Below are 17103 nucleotides of genomic sequence, written 5' to 3'. Positions count from 1 at the left end.
TAGTATGTGCTACAAAATCTTTATGCTTGCACACAATATTTCCATTCCCATATTTTAAATTAATCATTTTTTCATTATTACAAATACTTCATAGGAATGTGAAACAAGTGTTTTAGGTCAGTTTTAAAGCTTACAGTTATCAAAGTATTGGCTGTCCTGGGTCCTGTAGGAGTGGATTGTCAGGAAATCAGAGAATTATAGGAATCTACTGTACCATATTTTCCGGACTATAAGTCACCCTTCTTTTTATAGTTTAGCAAGGGGTGCGACTTATACTCCGCAGCGACTTATATTAGAAATAAATTGAAATAAATACATTGTTAACCCTCCTGTTATTCATTTGTGAGGAACAGAGATGATGTTCCTGGGTCAATTTGATATATGAAGTATTTTAAGTGTTAAGAGTATGTTAAGTGACTCAGAGAATCAGCAAACCTTTTTTTACAATAAGATCTTGAAGGCTAAAAACATAATATTGTATTTTCCAATCATTTCATAGATTCAGAAGTGAGCGACCTTGGGAGCATTTCGGTAAGACAACTCAGGCAGGCTTTACTTAGGCCACTCCCCTAGGGCGGGTCAGTTAATCAACTCACTTGTGCAGCATCCTATTTAAGTCCAGGTGTGTAAGTTGTTCATCCTTCTTTACTGCAGCACTGGGTTATCTTCAACACACGGTCTGGTTTCCGCTGTGTGGGCTTTCATTCGGTGCTGGCTTTGTTGTGGTGGCTCTTTGTTTGGTTTCTTTTCTGTTGAAGCTTTGCACATTTACTAGTTTAAACTGCATTTGGATTGGTCAGTTATGGACTTGTCTCTTCTGTGAGTGTAACGAAGTGGTATTTGTTGCTGGTGTGTGTCAACTTGTGTCCACTCAATATTACCTGTTTTTTCTGCTCCCCTGCTTCCTCACCAGGGCATGTTTGGACAAATGTTTGTTAAGATGCTTGGCAGCCATTTTGAATGTTCAGCTGAAACCATTTTGAAAGGGGTGTTCAGCTGTTAACCCCGCATCCCTTCGGTAATGGTTTGATCCAATTGGGGCAAGGCTATATAAGCAGTGGTGTTTGCTCAGTAGGGGGAGTTGTTTTTGAGGACACATTGGACTGTGAAAAAATACACAAGTATATAAATAAATAAATTAAACAACCCTGTTGGCTTCACACAACCAAGACCCTGACTGGTCACTGTAGCACGGCCGCTTCTGCTCTTCCTTCACAGTGTGATTAAAAACGTAAATCAGTAGAGTAGTTGAGTCAGCCCTAAGGTGGCCTCTCACACGTTTTTTTGGGTTTGGCGCCATTGTTTGAGACCTGTCGGCGCCTCGGTTCCTCCATTTTGTGGGGTGTGGGGGGGGGGGGTCATCAGCATCTTATTCCTCGTGATCCATCCAGTTTTTTGTTTTGCTTTTTGGCTGACCTTGCTATCTTTGATTTATTCCACCGGACGCAGTGCAGGGCTGGGGATGGCTGATTTTGCTGATGCTCCCTTTGTTCTGCCTCTCCATTCCTCCCGGTGGCGTCTTCTGGCTTAGGTGGGTTTTGAAGTGTTATGTGTCTGTTGTACGTGGCCCTGTTTTTCTCTGACTCACTGATGTTTTGTTGTTTCTCTGGTTTTAGGGATTTGGGTTGATTTGTGGGGGGTTTTGTGATGGGTTCGTGTGAGCCCTAATTTTTCCGTTTTGATTCGGTCCTAAGGTGGCCACTCAGGCATTTTCAGGTGTGACGTGGTTGTGTCGTCTGTCTTCCTCGGTTCCTCCATTTTATTTATTCATGTATTGTTATTTATTTTTTGCATCAGCGGCTTTTCCCTTGTGATCCTTCTGGTTTTTGTTTTGCGCTCAGCTGGCTTTGCCATCCCTGTAATCTTTTCCACCGGACGCTGTACATGGCTCACCGGACGCTGTACATGGCTGGGGAGGCTGATTCTGCTGATGCTCCTGCTGTTCTGCCTCTCCATTCCTCCCGGCGGCGTCTTCTGGCTTAAATGGGGTTGACGTGTTATGTGTCGGTGTTCCTTCGGCTGTCGTCTCTGTCATGTTTAACTTCAATTGTCAGAAACCCTGTGCTGGATTTAGTGTAATTCTATTGGGCCCCCTTTGTTTTGCAGTTTTCTCTTTTTCAATGTTTCTCTGTTCTGTTTTCCTCGTCGCCTGGCTTTTGCAACTCTGTGGTCGCAACTCGTTTTGGATCTCGGTTTCCGATTTATTTAGTTTTCTGAATATGTGTAATGTGTAAATATGTGTAATTCTTTATTGTTTTGACTACGATAATCGAACTTAATCAAATCAAATTTAAGGAAGGCATTTGGTTCTCTGCTGTCTGGATTTATTTTTACACGGATCTCTGGTTTATGATGCATACTTCTCTGCCTCCATGTAGTCTCTTGCGTTTGTGCGGCACGTAATCTTTCCCATCTTTGGAGGTACGATATGAATCGGTCGCTGTTGGGCCACCTGTGTTTTGCTGTGTGCATCCTCCCCCACTGCCGTCTGTTCATCTTGTTCTCGTTCTGGGTTGTTCCTTTCCGGGCCCCCGTGTTCCCTTGTTCTGGATTTTCTGTTTTGCTTTTCTGGTCTCTAATTCTCTGCGCTTAGCGTGGTTTTATTATTGCGATGTTGTTTCAGGTCATCAGTCTCCCTCCACTTGTTTTGTGGCTCCACCCTCCTTTGGGGGAGAGGAAAATGTATGAGGACTCGTTTATGAATGTCCGACCGCCAGAAAAATGTTTGGTCGTTAATCCAAACATTCAGCTCTACTGGTCCATCAACGGCTCATGTGGTTCTGAGAGAATTCATCCGTGGAGATTATTACAACGCTTATTTCAAGAGTGCGATAATAGTAATGTGCCATCATTTAACATGGTTTAGTTTTAAATAACTTGTATTATGAGCTAAATTCCTGGCTGTAGAAATTATCACTGATGCTCTTTAGCTTCAGCATCAAGAGTAAAACTTTGGGTCGCAAACCAATCCTCAGTCTGCCCTGCTTCAAGCATATGACGCTCGACTAAGAGTATCTCCTTTTGAGACTTATTCTCATCCGCCTCTCAATGCATGAGGTTCAGCCATTTTATTAGACCGTACGATCTCTCTTCAAATCTCAAAAGATTTTCTTCATTATGGTTTCCAGGCACCCCTTTGGCAATTAACTTTAAGTTATACGTGCTTTTGTTGTCCATCTATTGTGAACCAATGATGTCAAGTTGTAACCTCAAATCTAGCCGAGCCGCTGTCCATGCTACGTGGGATGGCGACCTTCCTCATCTACGTAATCTCCTTGGACCTTGGTTATCCTTTTATTCGCCTGCTCCTCTGTGGCCTTCCTAAGGTGCGTCCCTCCAGGAATGACTAAATGTTACTTCTCTCTTACTATTGGTGCATATATAAAATATATTTTGGTGATATATTACGTGCAGATTCTGTATTGACTGTCTTTCTTGTTGGGATCTATGCTAATGGTTTTCTATGGTACTATGAATACAGAACCTTCTCTTTAAACTCACTACTTGATATCTCCTTCTCAGAGTTGTTCTTAAAAGGAATTCATTCCCTTTCATCATAAGCCTTCTAAACTAATCAGGTATAAATTATTTATGTATTCATTGCCAAGACTGATACTGCTTTGTCTATCTATGCATCGCTTCCTGAGCCTGCGGCCCACTCTCCCCGGTCAGCAATCCAGTTTCTGGAGGATGATGTCAAACCCTTGACAAAGTCGGATGGTTTCCAAATTCCAAAGTCTCTGCTCGTCCTGCTGCTCCCCTGCAGATTGTTGCCCCTTCACCCGATCTGGATATACAACGACGACTGCATTCCACGCACCTACTCTGCCCTGAAGTGGTGGGGTGGCAAACCTCTTCCGAATTTCAATGACTTATCTTACTTGAATCAACTGATATGTTAGTATCAGAATGGCATACAAAATTTCAGATTAGATTTTATGAAAATTATTTGCCAGGTGGAAGCCTCAAAATTAGGATGTTCTTAAGCTGTGTTACGATATGTGTGTAGTCCGAAATTCGAGGTTACTTGGGCTCGTATCTTATGAGCCGGATGAAAGCATTAAAAAATTATAGCGTTAGCTCATTCATAGTTCTCAAATGGAAGCTTTTAATTATGGATATCACTTATGCTTTATTATATTATTCCAGTGGAAGCTTCAAACTTGTATGTTAAGTTGTGCCGTCTACTTGCCGCTACTCGGAATGGAGTGGCCCGACGGTCTACGGTGCCGGGTCACATAACGGATCCACCAGATCGTGTGTTCCCTTCTTGGCGTCGTGCTGGAACGGGAGCGGCCCAATGGTCAATGGTGCCGGGTCACACATAGCAGACTCAATAAATAGTATGTTCCCTTCTTGGCATTCTGCTCGAACGGGAGCGGCCCAATGGTCAAAGGTGCCGGGTCACACATAGCAGATCCACTAGATAGTGTGTTCCCCTCTTGGCGCTGTACTAGAATGGGAGCGGCCCAACGGTCAAAGGTGCCGGGTCACACATAGCAGATCCACTAGATAGTGTGTTCCCTTCTTGGCGCTGTACTCGAATGGGAGCGGCCCAACGGTCAAAGGTGCTGGGTCACACATAGCAGTCATACTTGTAAGTCTGAATATGGAATGCCTCTGAAACACACTTCATCTGATTACATACTGATATACATTTAATTTCTTTCCAACCTTGATTAAATTGGTGTTGGGGGTAGTTATTACCCAAAAGTTTATGGAAATTTCTCTCTCTTGGAATTGCACGGAGTTTTATGCCAAACCAAAGGAAAGTGAAATGCAAAGTTAAAGGAAAGTGAAATGCAAAGTTAAAGGAAAGTGAAATGCAAAGTTAAAGGAAAGTGAAATGCTTACTTGGAGGAATATGAAATGCTTACTTGGAGGAATGCGAAATGCTTACTTGGAGGAATGCGAAATGCTTACTCAGAGGAAAGTGAATGCTAACTAAGGAAAGTGAATGTCAAAGAATGTGAAAGCAACAAGTATGTGGAAGCAAACTAAAGATGTGAAAATAAATATTATTACTACTGCATGAGTTGTCTGACTGAAATGCATAAAAATGACAACTGTTTCTACAAATACAGGATGAAAACAGAGTATTAGTTGGCCAATGATGCTTCATGAAAGGAATAAATAAGTATGAGAAAGAATTACTGTGAAATTATGAGATAAACAGTCTGCTATGATTGTGGCATATGAGTTTGTGCAAGTTATTATATCTTGGTCTCAGATTTTGTCAAATAAATTTCCGTCAAAATGCGACTTATAGTCCAGTGCGACTTATCTGTGTTTTTATACTACTTTATAATGCATTTTTGGGCTGGTGCGACTTGTACTCCGGAGCGACTTATAGTCCGGAAAATACGGTATTTGACATAAATGTATCTTAGACATAACATAGAACAGCGCCAGTAAATGCAACTGTAATACATTTTTGAGCAACAGGAGTTCATAAGAAATTCTGTTGCTCAAAAGAACTGTTAGCACTGAGTAAGCCCTTCTCCACTTTCCATAATCTGTTTACATTCTCTCCTGCTAGCTTGCAGGACCTCACCACCCCAACTTAACCGTTGCAACAAAAATGGGGAGCAATATTGGAGCTATCCAGCCATGCAGTTTTGAGTCAGTTTCTAGCTCAGACGAGAAAAACAAAGACGTACAGTGTCTAATTGTCTGTAAGAGGATGCATCAGAATGGAGCAGAGCAGGGAGCTTGTGGACCGCCAATTGTAGTTTCTACATCACAACTATAAGCTTATTCAAACAGCATTTTTGCGGTTTCACAACAATTCAATACTAATTGACTAAAGAAATACTCAAAAATGCAAATGTAAGCTTAATTTTCTTATTATACGTCTTCCATCATCACAAAAATGCCACAAAAAGATGGTAAAAACACAAAAAACAAAATTTAGGTCTTTAATAAACTTGTAGGTCTGTTTAAACTCAACTAAACCTCCCAGCCCTGTTTGTCTTTATTTTCTTGACTCCCACTATCATCCATTCTTTTTATCCCTCCTAACCAATACCATCCTCTCATCCATTCATTCCTTTGTCCTGCCAGTATGCCCCCACCTACTATTCATCACACCCCTCTACTCATTTTTCATTTATGTCTATTTATTCTTCCTACCCGTACTCTATTCTCTTCCAGTCATCCCTCACTTCCTCCTCGTTCGTTTCTTCCTTCCTTTCTCTAAACTGTCCGCTCTATTTTTTTCATTTGAAAATAAGTGGATTTTGAAAAAGTAGTTTTAAATATCTGTTTAAATATAACGATCTTTTCTTTTGAGAAAAAGTTGAAGCTCAGCACCAGCCTGATTCTTTATGTGAACTGTCACAAAGTTACCTCCAGGTGCCATTTTACAAAGCTGTACTATTATTCGATGTTTTAGATTAAATTTATAAGTCGAGCAACTGAGTCCATATATGTAGGTACTGCTGTGATTTTCACTGAATGCCCATTTAATTTCAACTAAGTTTTATTTCAACAATGCATTCTATCAGGTGAGGCTTTCACAATTTAAATTGGATTGCCCATCTAATGGCCATCACCAATGTACTTTAGATTTATTGTTTCAAACAAAAAGATTTATTTGCTAACTAAAATTATTAAAAGTGTGGTAGAATAGAATGAAAATGAAGTACATCGGAGGGCACTAAAATAACCTTTTTCTCTTTTAACCTTTTTCTCTTCTGGCTGCAGTTGGGTAAGGTTAGCTTTGATATCCGTGCGCATAAAAGAATAATGTCATGCTTTCCATTACCAGGAAAATTGCGGGCTCTTGTTTGTTCAAAAACTTCAGTCAAGGAAAACTTATCGCTGTTCTTGTTAAACTCATTTCTCAGTTGTTTTTAAAGAAATATTTATTCTGACAATATAATTTCACCGCTGTCTTGATTTTAAGTGCTTGAAGAACAGTTTCAAATAATTATTGTGGAAGCCCAAATCAAACAAGCTAATTCACTGAAATGTGAAAATCTTACTATAAGTATCAAATTAATCTCATGCTTCCTGCACTTTAGTGCTCAATTCAATTTAATGCATTACTTGATGTCTCATTTTATACTGAAAATCTGTACTTTTTACCCTGAGTTAAAATGGTCCTCTCTACTCTAGTGTACAATCAGTAAATACATAACCGCTAATAGTTTTTGCACATTTCCTGGATCAGTGTCAATAGATGTTTACCTAGAAACGTGGAGTGAGACCTCTTTCATTACTTGAGTGCCTCTGCATGTCTCTTTAAAACTTCCTAATGGTTGATGAGATGTTAAACTCTATTACTCAAAACTTTTTTATTTTATTTTATTTTTTTTATAAACATTAATTTTTCCTCTAGTGTCTTTGGTTGACTACGTTTTATATTTATTTGAGTAATGTTTTTCTGAGATGATGCTGCTGACATTTAGGTAACAATTGTTTTTTGTTTCTACACTTAAATATACTGAAATTGTCATGGTCCTGGGTCATTCCACCTTGGCAGCTCATCTCAGCAGTGCAATCAGCTGATTTATTTCACCTGTGTGCCCGCCTTAAGAAGCTGCAGCACCTTAGTCAGTAGCTGCGGTTGCATGGACACAAGTAATCTGAATCTGAACGCCTGGGGGGGGTATTCCAGGAAGCATGTTTAAACTAGACTGACTTTAACCCTGAACTCTGGCTGAAATCCGCCTGAACTTGCTTACTCTGGGTATGTCCGTTCCAAAAGACCGGATATGAGTTGGCGTAATTACGCTCGACTTGGTGACCCTGGGTTAATGCACGTGCAGGTCAAGTGCATAAAAACATTCTCAATAGATCGCCGATTTCCGGAGTCACCATGGAAACGCGTGGAGAAAAAAAGAAAGCGCTATACTTCAGTGAGACGGAGTCTGAGATTAATGACGCCGTATGAAGATTATACGTCCATCAAAAAAGTAATACGGCTGCATCCGCAAAAAAAGGGTTTATGCTTGTAGTAAAAGAACAGACAAAGCAAACGCACGAGTTTCTGATCTTATTTCCATTTTCATGTGACGCACATATATGTATATATATATATAATCCAATTTTGCCAACTTAAATGAATTATTTCCATTGGTAACAAGTAATTGAGTTAAATTTACTCAACCTAATTTTTTACGTCTATAAAACTCAATAGTTGTTAATACAACTCAAATTTACATATTTAATTTAACTAAATGTCATATTACTCCAGTTCAAGTAATCTTTTTTTCATCGTAATGAATTATAATTCTTGAACTCTCATATGTCTAAGTTTGAGCCGGCAGATCGTCAATACTCTGCCACGAACAGACTTATTCGGATCAACATTTCCTTCCAATCTAGATAGGTGGCTTATGTATGGTGATTGTTGATCTGATCAGGGTGCATGTAAAAATAAATTCCGAGGCATGTCTCTGAGCAGAGCAGCTGGACTCAAAGCTTTGTGTTTCTGGGCAAGGGAGGGTGCTTTGTTACGGTGTCTGAGGAGGTTTCAGACCGCAGTCCATCCGGCTGCTATGCATGAGTGAGCTGCCGGACTCAGTAGAACCATGTCTCCCGGGAGAACCATGTCTCTGAGCAGAGGAGCGGCTTTGGGGACGACGTGTGAGCTGGGGGAGCTGGCTATTGAATCCAGAAATGCAGCTCCACACAGTCATCAGAAAACGTGTTGACAGTCATGTGAATTTGTGTTACCAGTCGTGTTCAGACAAAGTAACGGCTGATGTTATTCCCAGATATTTATGTGCAGCCAAGATTCACATTGTGGCATTGCCCGCATGGATTTTAACTACATCCAAAGCCAAAAGTTGTTGGCACGTATTAGCCTAATCCTGACTCTTCCACTGGGTTCATTCAGCCAAGAATAAAGCACTGGCCGCACATATTTATAAAATTATGAGTGAACAGGTACTTAATAATAATCACAACAATAATAAAAGAACGTTTAGAAGATCATCTCGCTCTATGCTGCAGCTTTGTTTGTTTACAAAAGAACTTGCCATTTCTCCTTCCATGGCCATTTCCAGTATTGCAGACAGTTCTGCACATGTTAAAATGATCTATTCCAACCAAAAGTGTGGTGTATAAACGTTTGTTATAATCAGATGAAGTTTGTCTGGGCCTGTGTACACAATTCAATTCTAATTCGAGACATTTTGCACATGTAACCGCAGATAGTGTCCGGTTGCCTTCGCCTCTGTCCTGTTGTAATGCATTGAAAGTCTTAAGTGTCTGAGCTGCCTTTCCCTTCCAAGTTAGCTTTCCACCGGTGCTGACCTGTTGCCTCTCTTAGGAGTGTTCGAAGTTGTAAATCTGTTTTGATCCCCACAGGTTTTCAAGGAGACTTGCTGATGTCAAGCAAAACCCAGACAAGATAATCCTTCTCAGTCACGCAGGCCTTCAGTTTCTCTCGCCTTGGACTCCTGCTGCCATGAGCATCCCTCACTCAAGAAAGTAAACCCCCCTGCCATTATTTACTATTGGGGTTGGACAAATTAGAACTTTTTTCTCTTGTGCAGAGACTGCTCCTCCACCTGCTGGCCTATGACCGTGTTGCTCAGAGGCTCCTTTTTCCTGTCCAAAAATAAACCTTTGTGCTTTAGCCTGTTTGTGTTCTTGGGGTCAGTATCCAAAATCCTGACAGAAATGCTGTTCAAAAAAAAAGTTAACTTTATGCAGGAAGTACCAAAAATATACCAGTTTGAGTGTATTCTATATTGTATTAATTACAGTTTTCCTCAATTGTTTACACACATTTTCTAAAAGCACGCCTCATATTCTCAGAAATTCCCCCAAAATAACACACACAATGGGCAAAACGTCTCAATGCTCCTACAAAAAACGGGATTGTGTTTTCAAATGACACAAACATGCCATCATATGAATAGACATTTATAAGAACCAGCTGAACACTGATGTGCTCAAGGAAAAACACTATGATGAATGGAATACACTTCTTCTCCACTTATCATGAAGACTTAGGCCTTTTCCTGTTTCAGTTTTACACTTTCTACAGACAGTACATACACAAGTGTGTTGTAGGATATTTGATAATATTATTTTTATACTCTGAACACAAATAAATAGAAGTTTATTTTATTTTTCCTGCAAAACCAATGTACACAGTCCTTGGCCTTCCTTGTCCTCCCGTGCTCCTCCTCTGGCCCTGCCTCTGTTCCTAATGTTGGCATCCATTGCTCCAACACAGAATAGCAAACCTTTTGCTCTTTCATGCTAATGCTCTTAGTTGTTGTTTCTCTTTCGGCTTTTCCCATCAGGGGTCGCCACAGCAAACAAGTTGCACGGTATACTTGGCAATGGTTTAGGCTTGATGCCCTTCCTGACGCAACCCTCTGAAAGCAACCGGGCTTGGGACTGGCACAGAAGTAGAGAAGGGAACAGGGTGCAGCCCGGAGTCGAACCCTGGTTTCACGGACGGAAGGCGCCGCAAACCAGCACGAGCTAAACCGGCTCCCGATATGCTAATGCTCTTAGTGCTGATTGTAAAACTGCGCGACAGGTGTTTACCCTCATGATGAGTCAGTGTGCATATTTGAATGGCAGTGTGTTACTTGTGAAAACAAGATATTTTCTCCGTGAAAATTGAAGCGGGAACTGTGGTTGTAGTTTAGCAGAATTAGTTCAGGGGGTTGGTGAATCAGTGGTCATTCATGTTGTGGTCATTGTGTGCCAGGTCCCAAAATTTGTGTATACAATTTAGAGGCATGAAATCTGACGGTCTGGGAGCTTATCTTCTGCCTTAGTCACACCTGCCCTTATGAGTGGAAAATGCGGGCAAAAAATGGTCAAACCTGTATAGCGCCCGCAGGTGGCCCGCACAATTTTTTAAGATTATAGACCACTAGGTGAGTGCATAGAGTTTTTTTCACGGGCATGCTGTGGGCAACAGGTAGTTACCAAACATGGTGTAGATTAGACCCAGGCATGTCGTACAGATTTTTCCTTTTTCAACCCTACCAAAACCTATGCACTACACAAGGGGATTGTTGGTGCAGTTTAAGTGATAAGAGTGCACCCCTTGTGCAGCCGCTGAGCGCTCCATGCTTGCAGCCTGATTGTTAGAAATTAGGAAATAGGACAATAAGCCGAATCCACATTCATTCCCTACCAATATGGCTTCTCCCTACCTCTACATTTAGCCCTCCAGGCAGAGAATTATGGAATAATAATGTCTTTAAATTTGGACGATATTACCACTCGATGACGTCAGAAATAGTCGCAGATGATCTACGCTAAAGGGTAGTTGTCAGTGCTCGGAAAATACATAATCTCTGTGCTTCAGAGCACACCCAAGTGAAGAAATGCAGTTCTCCTACAGTGTCACCATACCAGTGAAGGGACAGCCAGCCCCCTTAAAAAAATAAACAAGTTTGGACACCATTAAAGCTCCAAATGTCCCAACAATTGGAGCAATATAGCAGAGTAGTAGGGGTAGGGAATGAATTTGGTTTCGCCCTTAGAGTGTAGTTTGTGTAGGAATCCTTGAGCATCCGACAGGCCTTTGCTTATCATGTGCACATCCCGTGTGTGTGGCATTTACAAGCGTTCAGTAGGAAGCCAGTACCTGATTCTTCTTAATGAGAGTGTAAGAGTATGACAGCATCATCCATATGTAAAGTGTGTGTAGTCCACATTGTCCTCACAAATACTTCACGTTACACTTACAACATGCACAACAGTATGTCCCATTTTCATGACGTCTCTTAAGGTGGCCATACAAGCCAAGGGAACTGCTAGACCCTCCCTTTAAGATGCAGCTGCACCCGTCTACGACGCTCCACGGGCCAGGACAACCCAAAGCCCACAGCACCTGTACTGGACAAGGCTTAAAGGTGCATGTAACTAATGTATTAGCTCTTTCAAGGCTAGGCTAGCAGCCCTCGATATTCTCACAGTTGATTCAAAATGTATACAGTAGATAAACAGTTAAACTTTATAAAAAAAAAAAAAGAAAAGAAATGTGTCTGAAAATACAGATGGTATGGTACGTCAGAACCCAAAGAAAAGAGAAAAACCTGTTATGAAAAATTTACATTCATGCTCTGTTCAGTCTGTTTGGTTCTGATTCTGGTTCCACCAGTCGTCTGCATTAGTCAGAAAGTCTAAAACTGAGACATTGTGGGTTTGAATCCACGATCGGGTCATACCAACCCTGACTCGGTTGGGATCCAACCACGGCAATTGTAAATGAAACACCTGGAAACAATCTCATCATCTGAAGACAGTATTCGATCACTTGGCTCTTGTCTTTAGTTGAATCATTTGGCACTACTTGTATTGATCATCTCCACTCTCCCCTATAATCACCCTTCTCTTGTTACCCACTCTTATTCATTCCTTTCTTTTTGGATCCATTCTTCCTTTACTCAAACTTTCTCATCATTCATGCCTTCTTCCTACTCGTCTTTAATTGTTCATTTTTCCCATGTGCTCTCTTTATTCAGTTTAATTAGACATATTTAGAAGTGCCATGTCCTCATTTATCCTTTCTGTGCACTACTCATCCATTCATCCCATATGCATGTTCACATCTGCTCTACCATTCCTTCCTTCAACCCCTGTTCTATCCTTGTTGTTCTTTCACTTTGTCAATTTGATATCTCCTCTCCATTGCTCTTCCTTTTATATCCGCTATCATTATGCACCATCTGGGGTCTGCAGTCAGAGCAAACTCATGGGAGCCCCATGTGGAGTCTCAAACATCATCCATCTGTTCAAATACCTGCTCATTGTTACATCAGCAAGTAATCGATTTTGAAATGTTAGGTTTCTCAACTATTGTTGGCCCCTTACTGGTTAATTCTTTCGGATTTCAAACCGACAGGAGCCCTTTAAAACCAAGTCTTTACTTTCCTGGCAGCCAATCTAAAGAATTTGAGAGTAGGAGAAGTGTAAGATCGAAACACAAAGTGGCCTTTAAGAGTCTCATCTTAACCTCAGTGATCTGATAAAGTCAAGAACGGACAAAAAGTAAAGTGACCTAAAAGTATAAAACACTCATGGAAACTCCTGCAACAAGGTTAGGAGGAATTTTGTGAAGTTTAATTTATTTTTATGGAAATGCAGTCAGCTGTTACATCAGGCTAAAGTACATTTTGTCTTAGACATGAACTGGGATTCCTTTTTTTGGTTTGTTTCCATAAAAATTGGGAAATGGAACAGCCCTCTCCAGTGGAACTACAGCAGACATTAATGAGTAAGTAAAGATGAGTAAGTCAATTATAACAAAAATGTGTATATGATAGTGTGAATGGCTGTATCTTTTACAGCTTGCCAGCTTGTGACTGTGCAACTTGAATTATTGCTCATCCTAAACTGCAGAAAAATTGAGATTTCAAATTAAAAGGAGGAAGATTTATGGAGCAGATGGAGGTGCCGGCATTGCTGAGCAGCCGGTCAGGATAGCTAGCTGTAGCTGTGTGTCACAATGCCTGTGTGGATACATGGAGCCCACGATTATGTCAGCTGCTTAGATTTGTGGAACAATGGAGAAGTAGGTAGCAGAGGGACATGTTGCGGCCATGCGATAACAGCAACGCATGGACCTGCCAAGGATCTAATGAAGCATTAGTGACAAACTGAAGGAGGACACTTCCTCCTCTTTTGCAGCCAATGCACTTTCCCCCATTTTTTATTCCTGTATTGAGGAACCAGACTGAAGATAAAAGAATAAATAAAGGTGTACTGTGGGAAGTGTTGCATAGGGGCTTGCACTCACCACAAGAGTGCAAAATGTCAGCTCAGCAAAAAGCCGGAAAAGGCCGCAAAAGGAAGTCTCATTTATTACATGCATTAGCGACAAGCATTTGCTGAATATGCAAAAGCTAGAATCCCACTATTTATCAGGGTGACATTAGTGGGTAAGTGTGTAGGAACTAGCGTAAGACGTGTGTAAACAAACAGCTGATGGAATAAACTGTTGGAAAAGGAGGAAGCTGGAATTGCAGGATCAATGCAAAAAGTAAGATTTGGGCTTATTTTTTTATTTTTATTTTTTTAAATGGCTCCTTTATTAAATTATGTTTTAAACAAAATCTACCCACACCTTCTTAACTTGATTTAGGTAAGTGCTATGTCTTTATAGCTGTTAGGAGACTGCTAAACTTTCAAATAACATTTCTGTGCTGTCAGGCATCACTGCAGTCCAAGACAGAGAGGTAAAGGCCTTCCATTTCCCATCCCTTCATTCCAGCATTGTGTGAATGGTTTTATTCCAGCCTTCTCCCAGGAGTTTAATGGAACAAAATACATTTCTTTTAGGCTGGATAATAATGTTACTGCATTCAGTAGAGAGGATTGATATAGAGAGAAGGCTCTTCTGCTATTTCCTCACTGGCCCTTTTCTGCAAAAAAGACATTTCCCAAATACCGGTATGTTTGTTTTTCTTAACTTTGCTAGCTTGGAGGTTTCATTTAGCAGGCAGCACAGCTGCTCTAAGAAAGGAGCAAATGTATTTTTGACACATGACTAAGCAACTTGACATGCTTCAAGAAAGGGTCGAATGAGGGGGGCGAGCATCCAGTAGTTTTTCAAAACAAAACTTCCTTCAGAATCAGATTACGAATCTAAAAAAATGTAGGTTGTTTTTTTTCTCTCTGGGCCAGTACAAACTGTCTCAGGGAGCAGTAACAGTCCGCGGCCGAGGGGCATAGGGACCACTGCTTTGGGTGGTACTGTGAGCAGGTAGGGTGCATTCATACTCGTAAGGGTGAAAACCCATCAGAATTTTGGTTCAGAAATAAAAAATCAAACGAAATATGGTTATCTTGGTATCATGGATTCACTTGACCTCCTAAAGCTAGTGAAATTCTTTTATTACAGTTTTTACTAATTGCTAAAACACATTTTCTGAAATATTGGACCAATTTAACAGACACCAAAAACAATTTTCAAAATATACAGTACAGACCACAAGTTTGGACAAACCTCTTTCAAAGAGTTTTCTTTATTTTCACTACTATGAGAACTGTAGATTCACACTGAAGACATCAAAACTATGAATTAACACATGTGGAATTATATACATAACAAAAAAGTGTGAAACAACTGTAAACATGTCATATTCTTGGTTCTTCATAGTAGCCAACCGTTGATTTGTGTCACGGGGTGGGGTGGCTCGAGAGCCGGTAGGACCCAAATGCAGAGGCGGAGGCACACGGTTCAAGGGCAAGGGGGTTTAATGCAAAACAAGAGCGCTGCAGAGCAGGATTACAAAACAAAACAAAAACTCACTGTGGCGTGGCGAGGGACATGAAACCAGGACGCTAGACATGAAGACGTGAACACCATGACAAACGCTAATGGACCAGCACAGGAGGAAGGCAGAGACAAGACTTAAATACAGACAGGGCAGACAAGACACAGGTGAACATGATCAGGGCAGATGGGGACCAAGGAAGTAAAACTCAAAAACATGACACAACAGGAAACCTTTCAAAATAAAACAGGAAACAGAACCAAACAAGACAGAACAAGAACTAACACGAAAAACAAGACACAACGAACTCCAACCATGACAATTTGATTACTCCTTTGCACACGCTTGGCATTCTCTTGATAAATTTCAAGAGGTAAGTCGCCTGAAATGTTTTTCACTTCACAGGTGTGCCTTGTCAGGTTTAATAAGTGTGATTTCTTGCCTTATAAATGGGGTTGGGACCATCAGTTGTGTTGTGCTGAAGTCAGGTGGATACACAGCTGATAGTCCTACTGATGAGACTGTTAGAATTTGTATTATGGCAAGAAAAAAGCAGCTAAGTACAGAAAAAGGAGCGACCATCATTACTTTAACAAATGATGGTCAGTCAGTCAGAAAAATTGGGAAAACTTTGAAAGTGTCCCCAAGTGCAGTCACAAAAACCACCAAGCACTACAACAAAACTGGCTCACATGCGGGCCGCCCCAGGAAAGGAAGATCAAGAGTCACCTCTGCTGTGGAGGATAAGTTCATCCGAGTCACCAGCCTCAGAAATGGCAGGTTAACAGCAGCTCAGATTAGAGAGCAGGTCAATGGCACACAGAGTTCTAGCAGGAGACACATCTGTACAACAACTGTTAAAAGGAGACTGTGTGAATCAGGCCTTCATGGTAGAATATCTGCTAGGAAACCACTGCTAAAGAAAGGCAACAAGCAGAAGAGACTTGTTTGGGCTAAAGAACACAAAGAATGGACATTGGACCAGTGGAAATCTGTGCTTTGGTCTGATGAGTCCAAATTGGAGATTTTTGGTTCCAACCATTGTGTCTTTGTGCGTCACAGAAAAGGTGAACGGATGGACTCTACATGCCTGGTTCCCACTGTGAAGCATGTAGGAGGAAGTGTGATGGTGTGGGGGTGCTTTGCTGGTGACACTGTAGGGGATTTATTCAAAATTGAAGGCATACTGAACCAGCATGGCTACCACAGCATCTTGCAGCGGCATGCTATTCCATCAGGTTTGTGTTTAGTTGGACCATCATTTATTTTCCAACAGGACAATGACCCCAAACACACCTCCAGGCTGTGTGAGGGCTATTTGACCAAGAAGGAGAGTGATGGGGTGCTGCGCCAGATGACCTGGCCTCCACAGTCACGGACCTGAACCCAATGGAGATGGTTTGGGGTGAGCTAAACCGCAGAGTGAAGGCAAAAGGGCCAACAAGTGCTAAGCATCTCTGGGAACTCCTTCAAAACTGTTGGAAGACCATTTCAGGTGACTACCTCTTGAAGCTCATCAAGAGAATGTCAAGAGTGTTCAAAGCAATAATCAAAGCAAAAGGTGGCTACTTCGAAAAACCTAGAATATGACATATTTACAGTTGTTTCACACTTTGTTGTTATGTATATAATTCCACATATGTTAATTCATAGTTTTGATGCCTTCAGTGTGAATCTACAATTTTCATAGTCATGAAAATAGAGAAACTCTTTGAATGAGAAGGTGTGTCCAAACCTTTGGTCTGTATTGTAGGCTAAACATGCAAAATACTTATCTTCTGTATCAAAAGCTCAATTTGAGGTCACAGTGTGTACTCTGTCATTCAAACTAACAAACACACAGCAAAATGGTTCACAAAATGGTTTATAGAAAGTAGTAAGTACCCCCTATAAAAAC

The 17103-nt window shown here is 41.0% G+C and overlaps 1 long non-coding RNA gene across 2 annotated transcripts; it reads left to right on the top strand.

Moving 5' to 3' along the window:
- Window positions 1-286: 286 nt before the first annotated feature.
- On the top strand, window positions 287-5032 carry LOC111949104 (uncharacterized). 2 transcript variants are annotated; one of them, XR_002875146.2, is made up of 2 exons: window positions 287-622; window positions 3220-5032. It is a non-coding gene; the product is annotated as an uncharacterized LOC111949104 (long non-coding RNA). The 2 variants fall into 2 exon arrangements; XR_013650574.1 differs by lacking the exon at window positions 287-622 and adding an exon at window positions 1358-1531.
- Window positions 5033-17103: the final 12071 nt, after the last annotated feature.

Source organism: Oryzias latipes, chromosome 17, assembly GCF_053564925.1.
Source record: "Oryzias latipes strain Hd-rR chromosome 17, Olatipes_Hd-rR_3.1".
In the NCBI taxonomy this organism is placed as follows: Eukaryota; Metazoa; Chordata; class Actinopteri; order Beloniformes; family Adrianichthyidae; genus Oryzias; species Oryzias latipes.
This window is presented reverse-complemented; position numbering and strand designations above follow the sequence as displayed.